This window comes from Dendrobates tinctorius, unplaced genomic scaffold, assembly GCF_039654945.1.
Source record: "Dendrobates tinctorius isolate UK_male_01 unplaced genomic scaffold, ASM3965494v1 ptg000048l, whole genome shotgun sequence".
NCBI lineage: Eukaryota > Metazoa > Chordata > Amphibia > Anura > Dendrobatidae > Dendrobates > Dendrobates tinctorius.
In genome coordinates, this window is record NW_027361716.1 from 7,217,871 (window position 1) to 7,245,000 (window position 27,130).

General features: G+C 43.5%; 5 non-coding genes across 5 annotated transcripts; all 5 read left to right on the forward strand.

Annotated features, from left to right (window-relative positions):
* The first annotated feature begins 415 nt into the window (after window positions 1–415).
* Window positions 416–497, forward strand: TRNAF-AAA (transfer RNA phenylalanine (anticodon AAA)). The gene has a single exon. It is a non-coding gene; the product is annotated as a tRNA-Phe (tRNA).
* A 5,081-nt stretch (window positions 498–5,578) lies between these two features.
* TRNAS-AGA (transfer RNA serine (anticodon AGA)) lies at window positions 5,579–5,660 on the forward strand. The gene has a single exon. It is a non-coding gene; the product is annotated as a tRNA-Ser (tRNA).
* Window positions 5,661–7,301: 1,641 nt separating this feature from the next.
* Window positions 7,302–7,383, forward strand: TRNAS-AGA (transfer RNA serine (anticodon AGA)). Its single transcript has one exon. It is a non-coding gene; the product is annotated as a tRNA-Ser (tRNA).
* A 2,361-nt stretch (window positions 7,384–9,744) lies between these two features.
* On the forward strand, window positions 9,745–9,816 carry TRNAQ-UUG (transfer RNA glutamine (anticodon UUG)). Its single transcript has one exon. It is a non-coding gene; the product is annotated as a tRNA-Gln (tRNA).
* A 4,092-nt stretch (window positions 9,817–13,908) lies between these two features.
* On the forward strand, window positions 13,909–13,990 carry TRNAS-AGA (transfer RNA serine (anticodon AGA)). Its single transcript has one exon. It is a non-coding gene; the product is annotated as a tRNA-Ser (tRNA).
* Window positions 13,991–27,130: the final 13,140 nt, after the last annotated feature.

The following is a 27,130-nucleotide window of genomic DNA, read 5'->3' on the forward strand; positions in this document are numbered from 1 at the left end:
TAGGTATGGAGCTGTTCAAAGTGAAAAACAGCTGAAGATTGATATGGTAATTTCAGTTAACCGCTGGACATTTTTGGAAACTTGAGATGGTTAATAGACGCTCCAAAGCCTGATCAAATGAACATCAAGTCTTTTTTACTTGGAAATGATTATGTTCAGTCTTCTCAGCATTTTTGGATTATTTTTAAGGATGTTTTTGGAGCTGACTGACTCCAAATCCACATTATGAAGAGGGAAAAGCTTTAAACTGTGAATGGTTCCCATTGATGATGACTTTAAATCAGATTTTTGCATTTTACTGAGACCTTGTATTTTCTTTTCATTTTCTGAGATGTCTTCCAGAGGGTTGATCACTGAGCTTGATCATGGTGCTATTAGAAAACATGTGTGAAACTCATAACAGCTTGACGTCCGAGTAGTCGTGGACGAGTTGTTAAGGCGATGGACTAAAAATCCATTGGGGTCTCCCCGCGCTGGTTCAAATCCTGCCGTCTATGTTTCAATAACTTTTTGACCTTTTATCTTTGTTGTTCAATTTGCATGTTTACTAGTCTATTCCCCATGACAGTGATCTGTGATGGAGCGAGTTTCTAGGACCAAACTGACTTTATCTTTGACTGTTCTTTAGATAATCTATTCTGGAGCAACATTACATGTGCGACTTGCCGCTAATCAAAAGAAGCACCGTGGGTGCCATCAGGTAAGAGGTTTTTCTCTTGATCTTGTCCAGCAGCCACAGACCGCTGTCCTGGCTAATGGACTGGGACATGCACTTTGATTTGCACAAACCTTAAATTATCTCTCAGATGAAGCCTTTTACCATGCAATGCTAATCTTTATCAACTACTGGATGAACAGTTTTCTAACAGTATAAGTTTTGCAATTTATTTTTTTCACAATTTTTCCAAGTAACAGATACAGCAATCTTTTTACTAGCCACTTTTCATCAACATTTCAAACTGTCCTAGCTGTGATATCGTGGAAATGTTGGTAAATTTGTGGAATAAAAGGTTATAAGATATCAATTTACCATTGTGTATGATTGCAGATTTGCACTGCAGCTTTGGAGCCTGTTTTCGCCATCGTTCACGATTTCATATGCTTTATTCAGCACAACAAGCCACAGCCATGACTGTGTAATGGTTGGTTCCATGGTGTAATGGTTAGCACTCTGGACTTTGAATCCTGTTCTCTGAATTCAAATCTCAGTGGAACCTGGGCACATATTTCAATTTTTCCATCTGCACTCAGATCGACGATGCCCAATGTTTATGATGAAACAAGCAATTTAAAATACACATAATAAAAGACAAAAAAAGAGTTCAAGGATTCATGGAATACCATGGTCAAAGCTGTCAATCAAGTAGGATTAGCAAAAATTAAAATTGTCTATGTCACTCATTGTCTATGTCATACCAAGCAATCTCATACTCTGTGACTTGAGTCAATATTCTCATAACACTCTTTCCAAGTGGGTGAATCTGACAAGGATTTGAAGCCAAAATGGCTTCAGGAAGTGTTTTTGATTTTTCTCTAAGCCATCTTTTCTTGTGTTTTCCAGAATTTCCTAAAGTGCCTTATAAACATTTTTGGTGGTGTTTTTCTAAAAATTCTTTTCGGCGTCTTTTGAATGTGTTTTGTGGCTTCTTTTGTAGCACACAAAAGTCAATCAGGACCCTTTATAGGGTCTTTCGAACCTTACCGTTGACTTGTATTATAGGTATGGAGCTGTTCAAAGTGAAAAACAGCTGAAGATTGATATGGTAATTTCAGTTAACCGTTGGACATTTTAGGAAACTTGAGATGGTTAATAGACGCTCCAAAGCCTGATCAAATGAACATCAAGTCTTTTTTACTTGGAAATGATTATGTTCAGTCTTCTCAGCATTTTTGGATTATTTTTAAAGATGTTTTTGGAGCTGACTGACTCCAAATCCACATTATGAAGAGGGAAAAGCTTTAAACTGTGAATGGTTCCCATTGATGATGACTTTAAATCAGATTTTTGCATTTTACTGAGACTTTGTATTTTCTTTTCATTTTCTGAGATGTCTTCCAGAGGGTTGATCACTGAGCTTGATCATGGTGCTATTAGAAAACATGTGTGAAACTCATAACAGCTTGACGTCCGAGTAGTCGTGGCCGAGTGGTTAAGGTGATTGGCTAGAAATCCATTCGGGTCTCCCTGCGCAGGTTCAAATCCTTCTGACCACGTCTATGCTTCAATAACTTTTTGACCTTTTATCTTTGTTGTTCAATTTGCATGTTTACTAGTCTATTCCCCATGACAGTGATCTGTGATGGAGCGAGTTTCTAGGACCAAACTGACTTTATCTTTGACTGTTCTTTAGATAATCTATTCTGGAGCAACATTACATGTGCGACTTGCCGCTAATCAAAAGAAGCACCGTGGGTGCCATCAGGTAAGAGGTTTTTTTCTTGATCTTGTCCAGCAGCCACAGACCGCTGTCCTGGCTAATGGACTGGGACATGCACTTTGATTTGCACAAACCTTAAATTATCTCTCAGATGAAGCCTTTTACCATGCAATGCTAATCTTTATCAACTACTGGATGAACAGTTTTCTAACAGTACAAGTTTTGCAATTTATTTTTTTCACACTTTTTCCAAGTAACAGATACAGCAATCTTTTTACTAGCCACTTTTTATCAACATTTCAAACTGTCCTAGCTGTGATATCGTGGAAATGTTGGTAAATTTGTGGAATGAAAGGTTATAAGATATCAATTTACCATTGTGTATGATTGCAGATTTGCACTGCAGCTTTGGAGCCTGTTTTCGCCATCGTTCACGATTTCATATGCTTTATTCAGCACAACAAGCCGCAGCCATGACTGTGTCATGGTTGGTTCCATGGTGTAATGGTTAGCACTCTGGACTTTAAATCCTGTTATCTGAATTCAAACCTCAGTCGAACCTGGGCACACATTTCAATTTTTCCATCTGCACTCAGATCGACGATGCCCAATGTTTATGATGAAACAAGCAATTTAAAATCCACATAATAAAAGACAAAAAAAGAGTTCAAGGATTCATGGAATACCATGGTCAAAGCTGTCAATCAAGTAGGATTAGCAAAAATTAAAATTGTCTATGTCACTCATTGTCTATGTCATACCAAGCAATCTCATACTCTGTGACTTGAGTCAATATTCACATAACACTCTTTCCAAGTGGGTGAATCTGACAAGGTTTTGAAGCCAAAATGTCTTCAGGAAGTGTTTTTGATTTTTCTCTAAGCCATCTTTTCTTGTGTTTTCCAGAATTTCCTAAAGTGCCTTATAAACATTTTTGGTGGTGTTTTTCTAAAAATTCTTTTCGGCGTCTTTTGAATGTGTTTTGTGGCTTTTTTTGTAGCACACAAAAGTCAATCAGGACCCTTTATAGGGTCTTTCGAACCTTACCGTTGACTTGTATTATAGGTATGGAGCTGTTCAAAGTGAAAAACAGCTGAAGATTGATATGGTAATTTCAGTTAACCGCTGGACATTTTTGGAAACTTGAGATGGTTAATAGATGCTCCAAAGCATGATCAAATGAACATCAAGTCTTTTTTACTTGGAAATGATTATGTTCAGTCTTCTCAGCATTTTTGGATTATTTTTAAGGATGTTTTTGGAGCTGACTGACTCCAAATCCACATTATGAAGAGGGAAAAGCTTTAAACTGTGAATGGTTCCCATTGATGATGACTTTAAATCAGATTTTTGCATTTTACTGAGACCTTGTATTTTCTTTTCATTTTCTGAGATGTCTTCCAGAGGGGTGATCACTGAGCTTGATCATGGTGCTATTAGAAAACATGTGTGAAACTCATAACAGCTTGACGTCCGAGTAGTCGTGGCCGAGTGGTTAAGGCGATGGACTAGAAATCCATTGGGGTCTCCCTGTGCAGGTTCAAAACCTGCTGACCATGTCTATGTTTCAATAACTTTTTGACCTTTTATCTTTGTTGTTCAATTTGCATGTTTACTAGTCTATTCCCCATGACAGTGATCTGTGATGGAGCGAGTTTCTAGGACCAAACTGACTTTATCTTTGACTGTTCTTTAGATAATCTATTCTGGAGCAACATTACATGTGCGACTTGCCGCTAATCAAAAGAAGCACCGTGGGTGCCATCAGGTAAGAGGTTTTTCTCTTGATCTTGTCCAGCAGCCACAGACCGCTCTCCTGGCTAATGGACTGGGACATGCACTTTGATTTGCACAAACCTTAAATTATCTCTCAGATGAAGCCTTTTACCATGCAATGCTAATCTTTATCAACTACTGGATGAACAGTTTTCTAACAGTATAAGTTTTGCAATTTATTTTTTTCACACTTTTTCCAAGTAACAGATACAGCAATCTTTTTACTAGCCACTTTGCATCAACATTTCAAACTGTCCTTGCTGTGATATCGTGGAAATGTTGGTAAATTTGTGGAATGAAAGGTTATAAGATATCAATTTACCATTGTGTATGATTGCAGATTTGCACTGCAGCTTTGGAGAATGTTTTCGCCATCGTTCACGATTTCATATGCTTTATTCAGCACAACAAGCCGCAGCCATGACTGTGTAATGGTTGGTTCCATGGTGTAATGGTTAGCACGCTGGACTTTGAATCATGTTATCTCACTTCAAATCTCAGTGGAACCTGGGCGCACATTTCAATTTTTCCATCTGCACTCAGATCGACGATGCCCAATGTTTATGATGAAACAAGCAATTTAAAATCCACATAATAAAAGACAAAAAAAGAGTTCAAGGATTCATGGAATACCATGGTCAAAGGTGTCAATCAAGTAGGAATAGCAAAAATTAAAATTGTCTATGTCACTCATTGTCTATGTCATACCAAGCAATCTCATACTCTGTGACTTGAGTCAATATTCACATAACACTCTTTCCAAGTGGGTGAATCTGACAAGGATTTGAAGCCAAAATGGCTTCAGGAAGTGTTTTTGATTTTTCTCTAAGCCATCTTTTCTTGTGTTTTCCAGAATTTCCTAAAGTGCCTTATAAACATTTTTGGTGGTGTTTTTCTAAAAATTCTTTTCGGCGTCTTTTGAATGTGTTTTGTGGCTTTTTTTGTAGCACACAAAAGTCAATCAGGACCCTTTATAGGGTCTTTCGAACCTTACCGTTGACTTGTATTATAGGTATGGAGCTGTTCAAAGTGAAAAACAGCTGAAGATTGATATGGTAATTTCAGTTAACCGCTGGACATTTTTGGAAACTTGAGATGGTTAATAGACGCTCCAAAGCCTGATCAAATGAACATCAAGTCTTTTTTACTTGGAAATGATTATGTTCAGTCTTCTCAGCATTTTTGGATTATTTTTAAGGATGTTTTTGGAGCTGACTGACTCCAAATCCACATTATGAAGAGGGAAAAGCTTTAAACTGTGAATGGTTCCCATTGATGATGACTTTAAATCAGATTTTTGCATTTTACTGAGACCTTGTATTTTCTTTTCATTTTCTGAGATGTCTTCCAGAGGGTTGATCACTGAGCTTGATCATGGTGCTATTAGAAAACATGTGTGAAACTCATAACAGCTTGACGTCCGAGTAGTCGTGGCCGAGTGGTTAAGGCGATGGACTAGAAATCCATTGGGGTCTCCCCGCGCAGGTTCAAATCCTGCCGACTACGTCTATGTTTCAATAATTTTTTGACCTTTTATCTTTGTTGTTCAATTTGCATGTTTACTAGTCTATTCCCCATGACAGTGATCTGTGATGGAGCGAGTTTCTAGGACCAAACTGACTTTATCTTTGACTGTTCTTTAGATAATCTATTCTGGAGCAACATTACATGTGCGACTTGCCGCTAATCAAAAGAAGCACCGTGGGTGCCATCAGGTAAGAGGTTTTTCTCTTGATCTTGTCCAGCAGCCACAGACCGCTGTCCTGGCTAATGGACTGGGACATGCACTTTGATTTGCACAAACCTTAAATTATCTCTCAGATGAAGCCTTTTACCATGCAGTGCTAATCTTTATCAACTACTGGATGAACAGTTTTCTAACAGTATAAGTTTTGCAATTTATTTTTTTTACAATTTTTCCAAGTAACATATACAGCAATCTTTTTACTAGCCACTTTTCATCAACATTTCAAACTGTCCTAGCTGTGATATCGTGGAAATGTTGGTAAATTTGTGGAATAAAAGGTTATAAGATATCAATTTACCATTGTGTATGATTGCAGATTTGCACTGCAGCTTTGGAGCCTGTTTTCGCCATCGTTCACGATTTCATATGCTTTATTCAGCACAACAAGCCGCAGCCATGAATGTGTCATGGTTGGTTAAATGGTGTAATGGTTAGCACTCTGGACTTTGAATCCTGTGATCTGAGTTCAAATCTCAGTGGAACCTGGGCACTCATTTTGATTTTTCCATCTGCACTCAGATCGACGATGCCCAATGTTTATGATGAAACAAGCAATTTAAAATCCACATAATAAAAGACAAAAAAAGAGTTCAAGGCTTCATGGAATACCATGGTCAAAGCTGTCAATCAAGTAGGATTAGCAAAAATTAAAATTGTCTATGTCACTCATTGTCTATGTCATACCAAGCAATCTCATACTCTGTGACTTGAGTCAATATTCACATAACACTCTTTCCAAGTGGGTGAATCTGACAAGGATTTGAAGCCAAAATGGCTTCAGGAAGTGTTTTTGATTTTTCTCTAAGCCATCTTTTCTTGTGTTTTCCAGAATTTCCTAAAGTGCCTTATAAACATTTTTGGTGGTGTTTTTCTAAAAATTCTTTTCGGCGTCTTTTGAATGTGTTTTGTGGCTTTTTTTGTAGCATACAAAAGTCAATCAGGACCCTTTCTAGGGTCTTTCGAACCTTACCGTTGACTTGTATTAAAGGTATGGAGCTGTTCAAAGTGAAAAACAGCTGAAGATTGATATGGTAATGTCAGTTAACCGCTGGACATTTTTGGAAACTTGAGATGTTTAATATACGCTCCAAAGCCTAATCAAATGAACATCAAGTCTTTTTTACTTGGAAATGATTATGTTCAGTCTTCTCAGCATTTTTGGATTATTTTTAAGGATGTTTTTGGAGCTGACTGACTCCAAATCCACATTATGAAGAGGGAAAAGCTTTAAACTGTGAATGGATCCCATTGATGATGACTTTAAATCAGATTTTTGCATTTTACTGAGACCTTGTATTTTCTTTTCATTTTCTGAGATGTCTTCCAGAGTGTTGATCACTGAGCTTGATCATGGTGCTATTAGAAAACATGTGTGAAACTCATAACAGCTTGACGTCCGAGTAGTCGTGGCCGAGTGGTTAAGGCGATGGACTAGAAATCCATTGGGGTCTCCCCGCGCAGGGTCAAATCCTGCCGACTACGTCTATGTTTCAATAACTTTTTGACCTTTTATCTTTGTTGTTCAATTTGCATGTTTACTAGTCTATTCCCCATGACAGTGATCTGTGATGGAGCGAGTTTCTAGGACCAAACTGACTTTATCTTTGACTGTTCTTTAGATAATCTATTCTGGAGCAACATTACATGTGCGACTTGCCGCTAATCAAAAGAAGCACCGTGGGTGCCATCAGGTAAGAGGTTTTTCTCTTCATCTTGTCCAGCAGCCACAGACCGCTGTCCTGGCTAATGGACTGGGACATGCACTTTGATTTGCACAAACCTTAAATTATCTCTCAAATGAAGCCTTTTACCATGCAATGCTAATCTTTATCAACTACTGGATGAACAGTTTTCTAACAGTATAAGTTTTGCAATTTATTTTTTTCACACTTTTTCCAAGTAACAGATACAGCAATCTTTTTACTAGCCACTTTTCATCAACATTTCAAACTGTACTAGCTGTGATATCGTGGAAATGTTGGTAAATTTGTGGAATGAAAGGTTATAAGATATCAATTTACCATTGTGTATGATTGCAGATTTGCACTGCAGCTTTGGAGCCTGTTTTCGCCATCGTTCACGATTTCATATGCTTTATTCAGCACAACAAGCCGCAGCCATGACTGTGTAATGGTTGGTTCCATGGTGTAATGGTTAGCACTCTGGACTTTGAATCCTGTGATCTGAGTTCAAATGTCAGTGGGACATGGGCACACATTTCGATTTTTCCATCTGCACTCAGATCGACGGTCCCCAATGTTTATGATGAAACAAGCAATTTAAAATCCACATAATAAAATACAAAAAAAGAGTTCAAGGATTCATGGAATACCATGGTCAAAGCTGTTAATCAAGTAGGATTAGCAAAAATTAAAATTGTCTATGTCATACCAAGCAATCTCATACTCTGTGACTTGAGTCAATATTCACATAACACTCTTTCCAAGTGGGTGAATCTGACAAGGATTTGAAGCCAAAATGGCTTCAGGAAGTGTTTTTGATTTTTCTCTAAGCCATCTTTTCTTGTGTTTTCCAGAATTTCCTAAAGTGCCTTATAAACATTTTTGGTGGTGTTTTTCTAAAAATTCTTTTCGGCGTCTTTTGAATGTGTTTTGTGGCATTTTTTGTAGCACACAAAAGTCAATCAGGACCCTTTATAGGGTCTTTCGAACCTTACCGTTGACTTGTATTAAAGGTATGGAGCTGTTCAAAGTGAAAAACAGCTGAAGATTGATATGGTAATTTCAGTTAACCGCTGGACATTTTTGGAAACTTGAGATGTTTAATAGACGCTCCAAAGCCTGATCAAATTAACATCAAGTCTTTTTTACTTGGAAATGATTATGTTCAGTCTTCCCAGCATTTTTGGATTATTTTTAAGGATGTTTTTGGAGATGACTGACTCCAAATCCACATTATGAAGAGGGAAAAGCTTTAAACTGTGAATGGTTCCCATTGATGATGACTTTAAATCAGATTTTTGCATTTTACTGAGACCTTGTATTTTCTTTTCATTTTCTGAGATGTCTTCCAGAGTGTTGATCACTGAGCTTGATCATGGTGCTATTAGAAAACATGTGTGAAACTCATAACAGCTTGACGTCCGATTAGTCGTGGCCGAGTGGTTAAGGCGATGGACTAGAAATCCATTGGGGTCTCCCCGCGCATGTTCAAATCCTGCCGACTACGTCAATGTTTCAATAACTTTTTGACCTTTTATCTTTGTTGTTCAATTTGCATGTTTACTAGTCTATTCCCCATGACAGTGATCTGTGATGGAGCGAGTTTCTAGGACCAAACTGACTTTATCTTTGACTGTTCTTTAGATAATCTATTCTGGAGCAACATTACATGTGCGACTTGCCGCTAATCAAAAGAAGCACCGTGGGTGCCATCAGGTAAGAGGTTTTTCTCTTGATCTTGTCCAGCAGCCACAGACCGCTGTCCTGGCTAATGGACTGGGACATGCACTTTGATTTGCACAAACCTTAAATTATCTCTCAGATGAAGCCTTTTACCATGCAATGCTAATCTTTATCAACTACTGGATGAACAGTTTTCTAACAGTATAAGTTTTGCAATTTATTTTTTTCACACTTTTTCCAAGTAACAGATACAGCAATCTTTTTACTAGCCACTTTTCATCAACATTTCAAACTGTCCTAGCTGTGATATCGTGGAAATGTTGGTAAATTTGTGGAATGAAAGGTTATAAGATATCAATTTACCATTGTGTATGATTGCAGATTTGCACTGCAGCTTTGGAGCCTGTTTTCGCCATCGTTCACGCTTTCATATGCTTTATTCAGCACAACAAGCCGCAGCCATGACTGTGTAATGGTTGGTTCCATGGTGTAATGGTTAGCACTCTGGACTTTGAATCCTGTGATCTGAGTTCAAATCTCAGTGGAACCTGGGCACACATTTCGATTTTCCCATCTGCACTCAGATTGACGATGCCTAATGTTTATGATGAAACAAGCAATTTAAAATCCACATAATAAAAGACAAAAAAAGAGTTCAAGGATTCATGGAATACCATGGTCAAAGCTGTCAATCAAGTAGGATTAGCAAAAATTAAAATTGTCTATGTCACTCATTGTCTATGTAATACCAAGCAATCTCATACTCTGTGACTTGAGTCAATATTCACATAACACTCTTTCCAAGTGGGTGAATCTGACAAGGATTTGAAGCCAAAATGGCTTCAGGAAGTGTTTTTGATTTTTCTACAGGAAAGATGTATATCTTTGTACCGTGTTAGCCAGTGGATAGAAAAATATTCAGGATTGAGAGTCCTCAGTAGTTGATACCTTTTAATGGCTAACTGAAAAGATGGTAACACATTGCATTAAGCCATCATTATTAACACCATCATTAAGCTAAAAAACAATGAAATAGAGACATCCCTGTATCAGAAGCCAATCGACCGTCCAACATACCTTAAATGGGACAGTTTCCATCCAAAACACATAAAGAACTCTATTATCTATAGCCAAGCCATCAGATACAATCGTATATGTTCCAACCCCATGGATAGAGACAAACACCTTGGTCGCCTCAAAAAGACCTTTTTGAATCAGGGTTACCATCCAAGAACAATTGAAAACCAAATTACAAGAGCCACCAGATTGTCAAGGAATCACCTGCTACATTACAAAGCTAAAGAAGAAAATAACCGAGTGCCTCTAGTAGTCACCTACAACCCAAATCTGGAGGTGCTAAGGGGAGCTGCACGGAAATTACAACCTTTACTACAAAAAGATGCCCGATTAAAATCCATTTTTCCAGACCCCCCACTTCTGTGTTTTAGGCAGCCCCCAAATTTAAGAAGCATCATTGTCAGAAGCTCCCTGTCCTCTCCAACAGCTGGAGGAACCTTTCCTTGCAACCAGAAAAAATGTAAAACCTGTCCATTTATAATGACCACGGACAAGATAAAGATCCCCAATTCACATCAGGACTACAAGATCCCAGGTACTTTCACCTGCATTACATCTAATGTGGTGTACTTAATTATTTGTACTAAATGTCCAACTGGGGGTCTGTATGTGGGGGAGACAGGGCAAAAGCTTAGAACAAGGATGAATGCTCATCGTCACACAATAAGAGAAAAAAGAATGGATCTACCTGTGGCAAAACATTTCTGTATCCCTGAGCATAGCAGCATGGATATGAAATTACTGGTATTGAAAGCTAACTTCACATCTCAGAGAGAGAGACGAGTTTGGGAGTACAAATTTATGACGAACTTTGACACTCTCAGTGCTGGAATGAATGTGTCGCATGGATTTATGTCTTTTTACATCAATTAAGGAATTTCCTTTTAAAACCTTGCGGGGCAACACAGAACTAGACCCCAATCAGAGGACCATAAAACATCCAGACTCCTTATCTATGAACTGGTCCAATGTTTATATTTATGTTTCTCCCTCTCCCATATTGATAGTTCTGCTTCACGTCACTTGTCTTATCTATTGCATTTTTTCTAGGCTGTATTGTGCATAAATATGTGACTTCAGATTTTGTATTAGTCTAGCCTGATGAAGAGACCTGAGTAGTCTCGAAAGCTTGCAATGTGTTACCATCTTTTCAGTTAGCCATTAAAAGGTATCAACTACTGAGGACTCTCAATCCTGAATATTTTGATTTTTCTCTAAGCCATCTTTTCTTGTGTTTTCCAGAATTTCCTAAAGTGCCTTATAAACATTTTTGGTGGTGTTTTTCTAAAAATTATTTTCGGCGTCTTTTGAATGTGTTTTGTGGCTTTTTTTGTAGCACACAAAAGTCAATCAGGACCCTTTATAGGGTCTTTCGAACCTTACCGTTGACTTGTATTATAGGTATGGAGCTGTTCAAAGTGAAAAACAGCTGAAGATTAATATGGTAATTTCAGTTAACCGCTGGACATTTTTGGAAACTTGAGATGGTTAATAGACGCTCCAAAGCCTGATCAAATGAACATCAAGTCTTTTTTCTTGGAAATGATTATGTTCAGTCTTCTCAGCATTTTTGGATTATTTTTAAGGATGTTTTTGGAGCTGACTGACTCCAAATCCACATTATGAAGAGGGAAAAGCTTTAAACTGTGAATGGTTCCCATTGATGATGACTTTAAATCAGATTTTTGCATTTTGCTGAGACCTTGTATTTTCTTTTCATTTTCTGAGATGTCTTCCAGAGGGTTGATCACTGAGCTTGATCATGGTGCTATTAGAAAACATGTGTGAAACTCATAACAGCTTGACGTCAGAGTAGTCGTGGCCGAGTGGTTAAGGCGATGGACTAGAAATCCATTGGGGTCTCCCCGCGCAGGTGCAAATCCTGCCGTCTATGTTTCAATAACTTTTTGACCTTTTATCTTTGTTGTTCAATTTGCATGTTTACTAGTCTATTCCCCATGACAGTGATCTGTGATGGAGCGAGTTTCTAGGACCAAACTGACTTTATCTTTGACTGTTCTTTAGATAATCTATTCTGGAGCAACATTACATGTGCGACTTGCCGCTAATCAAAAGAAGCACCGTGGGTGCCATCAGGTAAGAGGTTTTTCTCTTGATCTTGTCCAGCAGCCACAGACCGCTGTCCTGGCTAATGGACTGGGACATGCTCTTTGATTTGCACAAACCTTAAATTATCTCTCAGATGAAGCCTTTTACCATGCAATGCTAATCTTTATCAACTACTGGGTGAACAGTTTTCTAACAGTATAAGTTTTGCAATTTATTTTTTTCACACTTTTACCAAGTAACAGATACAGCAATCTTTTTACTAGCCACTTTTCATCAACATTTCAAACTGTCCTAGCTGTGATATCGTGGAAATGTTGGTAAATTTGTGGAATGAAAGGTTATAAGATATCAATTTACCATTGTGTATGATTGCAGATTTGCACTGCAGCTTTGGAGCCTGTTTTCGCCATCGTTCACGATTTCATATGCTTTATTCAGCACAACAAGCCGCAGCCATGACTGTGTAATGGTTGGTTCCATGGTGTAATGGTTGGTTCCATGGTGTAATGGTTAGCCCTCTGGACTTTGAATCCTGTTATCTGAATTCAAATCTCAGTGCAACCTGGGCACATATTTCAATTTTTCCATCTGCACTCAGATCGACGATGCCCAATGTTTATGATGAAACAAGCAATTTAAAATACACATAATAAAAGACAAAAAAAGAGTTCAAGGATTCATGGAATACCATGGTCAAAGCTGTCAATCAAGTAGGATTAGCAAAAATTAAAATTGTCTATGTCACTCATTGTCTATGTCACTCATTGTCTATGTCATACCAAGCAATCTCATACTCTGTGACTTGAGTCAATATTCACATAACACTCTTTCCAAGTGGGTGAATCTGACAAGGATTTGAAGCCAAAATGGCTTCAGGAAGTGTTTTTGATTTTTCTCTAAGCCATCTTTTCTTGTGTTTTCCAGAATTTCCTAAAGTGCCTTCTAAACATTTTTGGTGGTGTTTTTCTAAAAATTCTTTTTGGCGTCTTTTGAATGTGTTTTGTGGCTTCTTTTGTAGCACACAAAAGTCAATCAGGACCCTTTATAGGGTCTTTCGAACCTTACCGTTGACTTGTATTATAGGTATGGAGCTGTTCAAAGTGAAAAACAGCTGAAGATTGATATGGTAATTTCAGTTAACCGTTGGACATTTTAGGAAACTTGAGATGGTTAATAGACGCTCCAAAGCCTGATCAAATGAACATCAAGTCTTTTTTACTTGGAAATGATTATGTTCAGTCTTCTCAGCATTTTTGGATTATTTTTAAAGATGTTTTTGGAGCTGACTGACTCCAAATCCACATTATGAAGAGGGAAAAGCTTTAAACTGTGAATGGTTCCCATTGATGATGACTTTAAATCAGATTTTTGCATTTTACTGAGACTTTGTATTTTCTTTTCATTTTCTGAGATGTCTTCCAGAGGGTTGATCACTGAGCTTGATCATGGTGCTATTAGAAAACATGTGTGAAACTCATAACAGCTTGACGTCCGAGTAGTCGTGGCCGAGTGGTTAAGGTGATGGACTAGAAATCCATTGGGGTCTCCCTGCGCAGGTTCAAATCCTGCTGACTACGTCTATGTTTCAATAACTTTTTGACCTTTTATCTTTGTTGTTCAATTTGCATGTTTACTAGTCTATTCCCCATGACAGTGATCTGTGATGGAGCGAGTTTCTAGGACCAAACTGACTTTATCTTTGACTGTTCTTTAGATAATCTATTCTGGAGCAACATTACATGTGCGACTTGCCGCTAATCAAAAGAAGCACCGTGGGTGCCATCAGGTAAGAGGTTTTTCTCTTGATCTTGTCCAGCAGCCACAGACCGCTGTCCTGGCTAATGGACTGGGACATGCACTTTGATTTGCACAAACCTTAAATTATCTCTCAGATGAAGCCTTTTACCATGCAATGCTAATCTTTATCAACTACTGGATGAACAGTTTTCTAACAGTATAAGTTTTGCAATTTATTTTTTTCACACTTTTTCCAAGTAACAGATACAGCAATCTTTTTAATAGCCACTTTTCATCAACATTTCAAACTGTCCTAGCTGTGATATCGTGGAAATGTTGGTAAATTTGTGGAATGAAAGGTTATAAGTAGTGTTGAGCATTCCGATACCGCAAGTATCGGGTATCGGCCGATATTAGCGGTATCGGAATTCCGATACTTAATTCCGATACTTTTTTCATATCGGATTCCGGGATCGGAATCGGAATAGGAAGTTCCCATCATGCTATGAGCCTGCTTGCTTTGATTAAGCCAATGGGAATCCTCCGAAGTGTGGGCACATCCTGTTAGGCATGTAGGCATGTTAACTATTGGCATGGCTGTGATTGGCTGCCGAAATGATGTCATGATGCACTATAAAAGCCACCGCAGCCGCCATTTCTGGTCACTCTGCTGTGAATTCAGTTAGGGACAGGCTGCTGTAGAAGACTGTGAGGGACAGTTAGAAATAGCGATTCCACCAAACATCTAGTGCTTTACCCAGGCTACATAAACCACCACTGTAGCCTTCTTTGCCCTAGCAGCAGTGTTCACAGCTGTCTGCAAGGGCTGTGTGAGTGCAGCTCACGCTGTGGAGTGGGTCCTGCAGCCACGTCAGGCTGTAGGCCACCCAGTGTGATCACTGCTGCCTCATACATCTTTTATTTTTTGAGCTGCATTTTTTAAATAATTTCAATCTAGTGTGCTTCCATCCGTATCCATATACGTTGGTTGCAAACACTAGTAGTAGACAGCGGAGCCTTTCTGCAGCCTTTCAGTGCTAGTGTCCACTTTGCTGCACTGTTCACGGCTGTCTGAGAGGTCTCTGACTGTGTGTGAGTGCAGGTCACGCTGAGTAGTGTGTCCTGCAGCTACGTCTGGCTGTAGGACGCTCAGCGTGCGTCACTGCCTCACACATATTTTTATTTGAGTGCAGCTCATTTTTTCTTCTATTAGTGTGCATCCATCCGTCTCCATCTACGGTGGTTGCAAACACTATATAGGAGTACACAGCGGAGCCTTTCTGCAGCCTGTCAGTGCCAGTGCCCACTTAGCTGCACTGTTGACGGCTGTCTGAGAGGTCTCTGACTGTGTGTGAGTGCAGCTCACGCTGAGTAGAGTGTCCTGCAGCTACGTCTGGTTGTAGGACGCTCAACGTGCGTCACTGCCTCACACATATTTGTCTTTGAGTGCAGCTCATTTTTTCTTCTCCTATTAGTGTGCATCCATCCGTATCCATCAACATTGGTTGGTTGCAAACACTATATAGGAGTAGATAGAGGAGCCTTTTTTTCTGGCTTGTGCCCTGCCGGCGCAGCCAGATTAGTATTACCCAATTTTTTGGGAGCCTCATCTTTTGCATTGTAGGTTACCTGCCTGCATTGTAATAGCTCCAAAAAGTTGGTGATACTATCAGTTTCAATTCTTTGTTCTCATACTTTGAGTTTGTTTCAAACAAAGAAACCACATAAAAAGTTCACCAAACACTACATTTTGAACTTGTGTAGGCCACATCAGCTCCTATTAAAGTCTAGTCCACACACACACACTTCATAAAATTAGTGTTTCTTGTACCTGTAACCAGCTGTTCAGGAATAAGCACACTAAGGCCCCCCTTTGTACTTTTTTGCCTATCTTAAGCAGTCTTGCAAGATGAAGAAGGCAGGGAGTAAGGCGCGGGGGCGTGGGCGTGGAGTTTCAGCAGGGAGAGGACGTGGGGATTCTGCAGGGAGAGGACGTGGGGATTCTACAGGTAGAGGACGTGGGGATTCTGGGCCTGCTGCGGGCACCAGTGGATCAGCATCCCCCAGTTTTAGCAGGCAACAGTCCTTTATGCGCAGCTTTGTAGGACCTCAACGTACCCCACTGCTGCGGGAGGAACAAATTGAAGCCGTTGTCGGATGGATGGCAGCTAACGCATCGACTTCAATTACTTCCGCATCCTCTCAGGGTCAGAGCACCGAAGAGCAACCATCTGTCTCTTCACCACCTGCCAAAGTGCCCAGGCAGTCAGAGAGACATGGACAGGAGCCATCACAGTCTCTACTTCTGTTCTCGGAATCTGTTGGCTTGGAAAGAGGGGGCCAGCCAAGCAGCATTCCTGAATGTGAAGAAGAGGGAGTATGCAGTGATGCGCAACTTCTTTGTCCCTCTGAATCTGAAGAGGCGAGTGGGCCAGTGCCTATGGTCAGCACACCTCAGTACGCATCAGATGATGACGAGACTCAGTTGCCACTTTCTGGTGCGTACGGTGCTGGCGAGACAACCCCGGAGAAGCAGCTGTTTGAAGAGGGGAGGGAAGATGATGAGGTCCTTGACCCATCATGGCGTGAGCAACAGGAAGGTGGTGGGAGCAGCTCGGAGGAAGAGATTCCCCTACCGGCCAAAACAGGAGGCAGAGGGAGGGGGAAGACTTGGTTGCCTGTACCCTCCACTTCGGCACCCGTTAGGAGCATTCCTCCTTCCAAAGGCAAACCGGGCGCTCACAAGAGTTGCAGTGCGTGGTCCTTTTTTGACACAGTTGCAGATGACATTTGCTTTGTCAAATGCAAGCTGTGTCATCAGAGAGTCAAAAGAGGGAGAAATGTCAGCAACCTCAATACCACAAATATGTGGAAACATGTGCGCACCAAGCACGAGTTGGAGTTGCAGAGACACCCTGAAGACGTAGGCCAACGTACAGCACCACCTACCACCTCTTCAGTTCGTGTTGGGCCCTCTTCCTCCAGCTCACACACTGCTGGTTCGGCTTCCTCACAGGATCGCCAAGGAAGAACCTCTGCCACTGTTGTCCGGAGACCCTGTCAGATTCCACCCATAACAGCACGTTCCCATCCATCACAGCCATCGGTAGCACAGGCATGGGATAAAAGGCGCCCTTACTCGGCAAACCATCCCCGAGCACAGTCTCTGAATGCTGGCATTGCCAAACTTCTGGCAGTTGAAATGCTGTCATTCAGGCTGGTGGACACTGACACCTTCCGGGACTTAATGGCATTGGCAGTCCCCCAATACAACGTGCCCAGCCGCTTTTATTTCAGCAGGCGAGCCGTCCCTGCCCTGCAGAAACATGTTGAGGGCAAAATAAAACATGCGCTACTAAACGCCGTTAGTAGCAAGGTCCACCTGACCACCGATGCGTGGACCAGTAACCATGGACAGGGACGATACCTTTCCCTCACTGCCCACTGGGTCAATGTTGTGGAGCCGGGTACGGATCTGGAGAGTGGCGCTGTATGTGTTCTACCAACGCCACGGATTGCAGGACTCCAGTCTGTACACATAGACTCCTCCTCCTACTCAAGTTCCTCAGAAACAGCAGAGCAGGAGCCTGTTACGACCGATATGAGCACAGCCGTGGCCAAACGTCAACAGGCTGTACTCAAATTAATTTCTTTGGGGAATCGAAGCCACACAGCGCAGGAGCTCTGGAATGCTATCAAGCTGGAGAGCGATGTGTGGTTTGGGCCAGCGAATCTCCAGCCGGGCTTGGTAGTGTGTGACAATGGCCGAAATCTGGTGGCAGCTCTTGGCCTAGGCAACCTCACACACATCCCATGTCTGGCACATGTTCTTAACTTGGTCGTGCAGAGCTTTCTGAGGGACTATCCGGATCTTGATGCACTGTTGCACAAGGTCCGCATAGAGTGCGCTCACTTGCGACGTTCCAGCACGGCAAGATCGAGCCTCGCTGCTCTGCAGCGACGATTTGGCCTTCCGGAACATCGCATCATATGTGACCTACCCACCCGGTGGAATTCAACGTTACATATGTTGGAGCGGTTGTGTGAGCAGCAGGCAGCAGTCATGGAGTACCAGCTGCATCAGGCGCAAACAAGTCGCACTGTGCGCCGTTCACACTTCAGCACCATTGAGTGGGCCTCTATGAAGGACATCTGCCTCGTTTTGCGTGCCTTCGATGAATCCACGCGGATGGCGAGTGCAGATGATGTACTAGTCAGCATGACTGTCCCCCTTATCTGCCTGCTTCAACAAACACTGCAAGCACTAAGGGATGAGGTTTCAGAAGAGGTGGAGGATGAGGAGTCCCAAATGCCATCTGCTTCTGGACAGTCTGCGCTACGTGTTTCCTCACAAAGGCCTAGGCAGGGGACACTTTGTGAGGAGGATGAGGAGGAGTCGATGGAGGAGGAAGACATCTCTCCAGAGGAGGGAGGTACACAAACCTCTACTCAGTATGTACAGCGAGGGTGGGGTGATGCAGAGCAGGTCGAGGTCACGCCTCAAACAGGGGACAGCGGTTCTTTGGCAGTTGGGAGTCTGCAGCACATGGTTGATTTCATGCTGCAGTGCCTGAGAAACGACCGCCGCATCGCCCACATTCTCGTCTCGGCTGATTATTGGGTGTACACCCTCCTAGATCCTCGCTACCGGGACAGCGTACAAAGGCTCATACCAACGTTGAACCGGGAGTGTAAAATGCGGGAGTACGAAGAGTCACTGGTGCAGTCCATAATGTTTTCCATTCCACCTGACAGCATTGTTGTTAGTGCTTTACAAAGCAGCTCTGTGCGTCGAGGCAGTGGAGGAAACTCTGCACAAAGAGGGAGCAGAGGCAGTGCCGCAGCACAAGGCAAGACCACTATGGCCCAAATGTGGCAAAGTTTTGTGTGTCCACCACAATTGTCTACACCATCAGCGACGCCTCGAGTCAGCAGGAGGCAACGCTTCCGTCAGATGGTGTCAGACTACATGTCTTGCCCTGTCGCTGTACTCCCAGATGGCTCTTCCCCCTTCAAGTTTTGGGTCTCTAAGCTGGATACATGGCCAGAGCTTAGCCAGTATGCATTGGAGGTGCTGGCTTGCCCTGCTGCCAGTGTATTATCGGAACGTGTCTTTAGTGCCGCAGGTGGTGTACTAACAGACCGTCGCACGCGACTATCTTCCGATAATGTTGACCGGCTGACTTTTCTGAAAATGAACAAGGCCTGGATCTCCAAAGACTTTGCCATTCCTCTTACAGACTAAATTAGTGGTTGGCAACTGTATCCAGGTCTGCTGGTGTGTTCATTTTTCTACCACCTGAACTATAATCCCTGTGCTTCAACACAGCCAGTTGTCGCTCAGATGTGTCGTCTGCACAGAGAAACACACTAGCTCCTGTGTTACTGGGGTTCAGTAATGCCAGCTGATCCCCTGCTGTGTGGACGGCAGAGTCACCAGCTCCATCAACATTCAAACCACTACTGATTTTTAACCGTGCCCAACTTAGGTCTCTGGCTCCACTGTCTCTACTATTTCCCCTGACCTCCAACCCCGCCATCTACATCTCTGAAGTGGCGTCAGCACAATCTACACTTGTTCCTGTGTTCCTGTGGCTCAGTCCCATCAGTTTATCCCCTGATGTGTGTCCGGCAAGGTCTCCTGCTCTGTCCACATTCCCATAACCAGTAGTGGGAATGAGGACAGAGCTGGCGAACTTGCCGGACAAACATCAGGGGATCAACTGATGGGACTGAGCACCAGTAACACAGGAACAAGTGTAGATTGTGCTGACGCCACTTCAGAGATGTAGCTGGCGGGGTTGGAGGCCAGGGTAAATAGTAGAGACAGTGGAGCCAGAGGCCTAAGTGGAGCATGGTTAGAATCAGTAGTAGTCCACAACCTCCATAAAAACCGATGCCCTTTGGCCTCTGCATGCGGCATGCGTAATCCTGGGCTCCAACAGCGTCAGTTGGTGTTCAGAAGTGTCGTCTCCACAGAGCCAAACACATTCGTTCAAGTGTTAGTGGGGTTCAGCACTGTCAGCTGTTCCCCTGCTGTGGAGATGGCAAGTCTCCTGCTGCCTTCACCTGCCAAAATCCAGTAGGCCCCAGCCTGCTCCTCGCCTAATCCTGGGCTCCAACAGCGTCAGTTGGTGTTCAGAAGTGTCGTCTCCACAGAGCCAAACACATTCGTTCAAGTGTTAGTGGGGTTCAGCACTGTCAGCTGTTCCCCTGCTGTGGAGATGGCAAGTCTCCTGCTGCATTCACCTGCCAAAATCAAGTAGGCCCCAGCCTGCTCCTCGCCTAATCCTGGGCTCCAACAACGTCAGTTGGTGTTCAGAAGTGTCGTCTCCACAGAGCCAAACACATTCGTTCAAGTGTTAGTGGGGTTCAGCACTGCCAGCTGTTCCCCTGCTGTGGAGATGGCAAGTCTCCTGCTGCATTCACCTGCCAAAATCCAGTAGGCCCCAGCCTGCTCCTCGCCTAATCCTGGGCTCCAACAACGTCAGTTGGTGTTCAGAAGTGTCGTCTCCACAGAGCCAAACACATTCGTTCAAGTGTTAGTGGGGTTCAGCACTGTCAGCTGTTCCCCTGCTGTGGAGATGGCAAGTCTCCTGCTGCATTCACCTGCCAAAATCAAGTAGGCCCCAGCCTGCTCCTCGCCTAATCCTGGGCTCCAACAACGTCAGTTGGTGTTCAGAAGTGTCGTCTCCACAGAGCCAAACACATTCGTTCAAGTGTTAGTGGGGTTCAGCACTGCCAGCTGTTCCCCTGCTGTGGAGATGGCAAGTCTCCTGCTGCATTCACCTGCCAAAATCAAGTAGGCCCCAGCCTGCTCCTCGCCTAATCCTGGGCTCCAACAACGTCAGTTGGTGTTCAGAAGTGTCGTCTCCACAGAGCCAAACACATTCGTTCAAGTGTTAGTGGGGTTCAGCACTGCCAGCTGTTCCCCTGCTGTGGAGATGGCAAGTCTCCTGCTGCATTCACCTGCCAAAATCAAGTAGGCCCCAGCCTGCTCCTCGCCTAATCCTGGGCTCCAACAACGTCAGTTGGTGTTCAGAAGTGTCGTCTCCACAGAGCCAAACACATTCGTTCAAGTGTTAGTGGGGTTCAGCACTGTCAGCTGTTCCCCTGCTGTGGAGATGGCAAGTCTCCTGCTGCATTCACCTGCCAAAATCAAGTAGGCCCCAGCCTGCTCCTCGCCTAATCCTGGGCTCCAACAACGTCAGTTGGTGTTCAGAAGTGTCGTCTCCACAGAGCCAAACACATTCGTTCAAGTGTTAGTGGGGTTCAGCACTGTCAGCTGTTCCCCTGCTGTGGAGATGGCAAGTCTCCTGCTGCATTCACCTGCCAAAATCAAGTAGGCCCCAGCCTGCTCCTCGCCTAATCCTGGGCTCCAACAACGTCAGTTGGTGTTCAGAAGTGTCGTCTCCACAGAGCCAAACACATTCGTTCAAGTGTTAGTGGGGTTCAGCACTGTCAGCTGTTCCCCTGCTGTGGAGATGGCAAGTCTCCTGCTGCATTCACCTGCCAAAATCAAGTAGGCCCCAGCCTGCTCCTCGCCTAATCCTGGGCTCCAACAACGTCAGTTGGTGTTCAGAAGTGTCGTCTCCACAGAGCCAAACACATTCGTTCAAGTGTTAGTGGGGTTCAGCACTGCCAACTGTTCCCCTGCTGTGGAGATGGCAGTCTCTCCTGCTGTCTCCGCATTACAAAGATAGTAGGCCTCTGCCTACACCCTCCTATTTCCTGGGCTTCAACACAGCCAGTTGTAGCTCGGAAGTGCCGTCCACACGGAAAGAGACACTTGCTCCCGTGTCTCAGTGGGGTTCAGTAACGTCAGCTGATCCCCTGCTTTGTGGATGGCAGTCTCTCCTGCTGTCACCTCTTTCAAAATACAGTAGGCCTCTGCCTACACCCTCCTATTTCCTGGGCTTCAACACAGCCAGTTGTAGTTCGGAAGTGCCGTCCACACGGAAAGAGACACTTGCTCCCGTGTCTCAGTGGGGTTCAGTAACGTCAGCTGATCCCCTGCTGTGTAGATGGCAAAGTCTCCTGCTGCCTACACAGTCATACCACTACTGATTTTTAACCGTGCTACAATTAGGCCTGTGGCTCCACTGTCTCTCGTATTTCCCCTGTCCTCCAACCCCGCCAGTTACAGCTCCTAAGTGGCGTCTGCACAATCCACACTTGTTCCTGTGTTACAGGTGTTCAGTCCGGTCAGTTAATCCCCTGATGTGTGTCCGGCAATGTCGCCTGCTCTGTCCACATTCCCATTATGGGAATGTGGACAGAGCAGGCGACATTGCCGGACACACATCAGGGGATTAACTGACCGGACTGAACACCTGTAACACAGGAACAAGTGTGGATTGTGCAGATGCCACTTCGGAGCTGTAACTGGCGGGGTTGGAGGACAGGGGAAATACGAAAATCAGTGAAGCCACAGGCCTAAGTGGAGCTTGGTTCAAATTAGTAGTCTACAACCGATCTTAAAATTTTTTCAATGCAGCCTCAGCCTGCTCCGTGCTTGTCCCTGGGCTTGAACACAGCCAGTTGTTGCTCGGAAGTGCCGTCTTCACAGAGTAAAACACTAGCTCCTGTGTTTGTGGGGTTCAGTAACGTCAGCTGTTCCCCTGCTGTTTTGATGGCAATCTGTCCTGCTGCCTCCCAATTGACAGCACATCAGGCCTCAGCCTGCTAAGTGCTTGTCCTGGGCTCCAACATCGCCAGTTGCTGCTCATAACTGACTTTGGCACGGGTACTCCCTCCTGCCCAGCTTGGTTCCAGCCCTGCCTGCTGTTTCCGGGAAGTGTCAATGTCAGTTTGCCACCCCAAGTTGCCATGTCGTGTTGCGGTTGGGTTAGCCGAGGCTAGGGTGCCAGCAGTTTAGGTGCTTCCTATGTGGACTGCGGGTTCTGGTAAGAAAGGCTTGTTCCATAGTGCCAGTAGGACAAGCACCCCCTGTAGGACTGTGTGATTCGGTAACTGCGGCCAGCTTGCGGCATGCCAACTTTGCTTTTCAGGGGTAACTTCTGATACCCCTCCGTGTTCCAGCACCGTCAGCTGGTTCTCGTCAGAGCCTTTGGCCTAGGTGCCTCCATCTCGGTATCCGAGTTCCGGCAACGTCTGCTGGTCCTTGGTAGTGCTTTGTAGCACAGGTACCTCCTGCTTAGTAACCGGGTTCCAGCACCGTCAGCTGGTCCTCGGTTGTGCCATTGGCTCTTATTCCTTCTGCTGCCCCTCCGGGTGCCAGCACTGTCAGCTGGTCCTCGCTATTTCCATTTGCTCTTGCAGCTTATGCTACCCCTCCGGGTTCCTGCACCGTCAGCTGGTTCTCGGCAGAGCCTTTGGCCTAGGTGCCTCCATCTCGGTATCCGAGTTCCGGCAACGTCTGCTGGTCCTTGGTAGTGCTTTGTAGCACAGGTACCTCCTGCTTAGTAACCGGGTTCCAGCACCGTCAGCTGGTCCTTGGTTGTGCCATTGGCTCTTATTCCTTCTGCTGCCCCTCCGGGTGCCAGCACTGTCAGCTGGTCCTCGCTATTTCCATTTGCTCTTGCAGCTTATGCTACCCCTCCGGGTTCCAGCACCGTCAGCTGGTTCTCGTCAGAGCCTTTGGCCTAGGTGCCTCCATCTCGGTATCCGAGTTCCGGCAACGTCTGCTGGTCCTTGGTAGTGCTTTGTAGCACAGGTACCTCCTGCTTAGTAACCGTGTTCCAGCACCGTCAGCTGGTCCTCGGTTGTGCCATTGGCTCTTATTCCTTCTGCTGCCCCTCCGGGTGCCAGCACTGTCAGCTGGTCCTCGCTATTTCCATTTGCTCTTGCAGCTTATGCTACCCCTCCGGGTTCCAGCACCGTCAGCTGGTTCTCGTCAGAGCCTTTGGCCTAGGTGCCTCCATCTCGGTATCCGAGTTCCGGCAACGTCTGCTGGTCCTTGGTAGTGCTTTGTAGCACAGGTACCTCCTGCTTAGTAACCGTGTTCCAGCACCGTCAGCTGGTCCTCGGTTGTGCCATTGGCTCTTATTCCTTCTGCTGCCCCTCCGGGTGCCAGCACTGTCAGCTGGTCCTCGCTATTTCCATTTGCTCTTGCAGCTTATGCTACCCCTCCGGGTTCCTGCACCGTCAGCTGGTTCTCGGCAGAGCCTTTGGCCTAGGTGCCTCCATCTCGGTATCCGAGTTCCGGCAACGTCTGCTGGTCCTTGGTAGTGCTTTGTAGCACAGGTACCTCCTGCTTAGTAACCGGGTTCCAGCACCGTCAGCTGGTCCTTGGTTGTGCCATTGGCTCTTATTCCTTCTGCTGCCCCTCCGGGTGCCAGCACTGTCAGCTGGTCCTCGCTATTTCCATTTGCTCTTGCAGCTTATGCTACCCCTCCGGGTTCCAGCACCGTCAGCTGGTTCTCGTCAGAGCCTTTGGCCTAGGTGCCTCCATCTCGGTATCCGAGTTCCGGCAACGTCTGCTGGTCCTTGGTAGTGCTTTGTAGCACAGGTACCTCCTGCTTAGTAACCGGGTTCCAGCACCGTCAGCTGGTCCTCGGTATTGCCATTGGCTCTTGTTCCTTCTGCTGCCCCTCACGGTGCCAGTACCGTCAGCTGGTTCAAGAGGACAAAGAACAGGAAGACAACCACCAAGATGCAGAACAACAAGAGAGAGAAGACCAAGAAGCATAAAAAAAACAAAGCAGAAGAACATTAAGCATAAGACTAATACTCTGAGCAAATGATATTATCTTATTTATAAGCAGAAGAAGACTAAGCAGTGTATGGGGGTGAGTCCGTTCCTCCTCGTGGTGCCCCTGGAAAAGGCCTGCTGCTGCAGGCCAAACTGAACGCGGACAAATCCTGTTGTAAATCTTTTGTGACAGGCAGAACGGAAGGTGTAAACTTCTAACTTTTCCAGATAACAACTACAGGAATGCCTGACACAAACAAGAATATGATGAAGAAGAATAGGAAGAAGATGAAGAAGTTGAATATGTAGAATAATAATTGTTGAATAAGAAGAATATGAAGAATGTAAGAAAAGGAAGAAGAAGAAGAAGAAGAATGTAAAAAAGGAAGTAGAAGAATTTAAAAAAGGAAGAAGAAGAAGAATGTAAAAAAAGGAATAAGAAGAAGAATGTAAAAAAAGGAAGAAGAAGAATGTAAAAAAAGGAAGTAGAAGAATGTAAAAAAAGGAGGAAGAAGAAGAAGAAGAATGTAAAAAAAGGAATAAGAAGAAGAAGAAGGTAAAAAAAAGGAAGAAGAATAAGAAAGAAGAAGAAAGAAGAAGAAGACATACATGTCAGGCAAAATATAAATGAGGCTAACATAGTCAATATCTTTGTAACTCCTAACATCTTTAAAAAAAAGTTTAATTCCTGCTATTCCATTTGATTGGGCTAAACCTCTATGGCTTTAATGTCTCCTCCACCTCCCACAATACATTCTACATTATTCTTAGTTGTTTTTCTTCATGTAGAATTAACCTACAAGGAAAGAAAGGTTTTTTTTTAATTCCGATATTTTGGCCCCATTGACTTGCATTGGTTCCCGGTATCGGAATCGGCGATACCAATACTTTTTTTTAAGATCGGCCGATCCATTCCGATCCGATATTTTCAAGTATCGGCTGGTATCGCTCAACTCTAGTTATAAGATATCAATTTACCATTGTGTATGATTGCAGATTTGCACTGCAGCTTTGGAGCCTGTTTTCGCCATCCTTCACGATTTCATATGCTTTATTCAGCACAACAAGCCGCAGCCATGACTGTGTAATGGTTGGTTCCATGGTGTAATGGTTAGCACTCTGGACTTTGAATCCTGTTATCTGAATTCAAATCTCAGTGGAACCTGGGCACACATTTCAATTTTTCCATCTGCACTCAGATCGACGATGCCCAATGTTTATGATGAAACAAGCAATTTAAAATACACATAATAAAAGACAAAAAAAGAGTTCAAGGATTCATGGAATACCATGGTCAAAGGTGTCAATCAAGTAGGATTAGCAAAAATTAAAATTGTCTATGTCACTCATTGTCTATGTCATACCAAGCAATCTCATACTCTGTGACTTGAGTCAATATTCACATAACACTCTTTCCAAGTGGGTGAATCTGACAAGGATTTGAAGCCAAAATGGCTTCAGGAAGTGTTTTTGATTTTTCTCTAAGCCATCTTTTCTTGTGTTTTCCAGAATTTCCTAAAGTGCCTTATAAACATTTTTGGTGGTGTTTTTCTAAAAATTGTTTTCGGTGTCTTTTGAATGTGTTTTGTGGCTTTTTTTGTAGCACACAAAAGTCAATCAGGACCCTTTATAGGGTCTTTCGAACCTTACCGTTGACTTGTATTATAGGTATGGAGCTGTTCAAAGTGAAAAACAGCTGAAGATTGATATGGTAATTTCAGTTAACCGCTGGCCTTTTTTGGAAACTTGAGATGGTTAATAGACGCTCCAAAGCCTGATCAAATGAACATCAAGTCTTTTTTACTTGGAAATGATTATGTTCAGTCTTCTCAGCATTTTTGGATTATTTTTAAGGATGTTTTTGGAGCTGACTGACTCCAAATCCACATTATGAAGAGGGAAAAGCTTTAAACTGTGAATGGTTCCCATTGATGATGACTTTAAATCAGATTTTTGCATTTTACTGAGACCTTGTATTTTCTTTTCATTTTCTGAGATGTCTTCCAGAGGGTTGATCACTGAGCTTGATCATGGTGCTATTAGAAAACATGTGTGAAACTCATAACAGCTTGACATCCGAGTAGTCGTGGACGAATTGTTAAGGCGATGGAATAGAAATCCATTGGGGTCTCCCCGCGCAGGTTCAAATCCTGCCGACTACGTCTATGTTTCAATAACTTTTTGACCTTTTATCTTTGTTGTTCAATTTGCATGTTTACTAGTCTATTCCCCATGACAGTGATCTGTGATGGAGCGAGTTTCTAGGACCAAACTGACTTTATCTTTAACTGTTCTTTAGATAATCTATTCTGGAGCAACATTACAT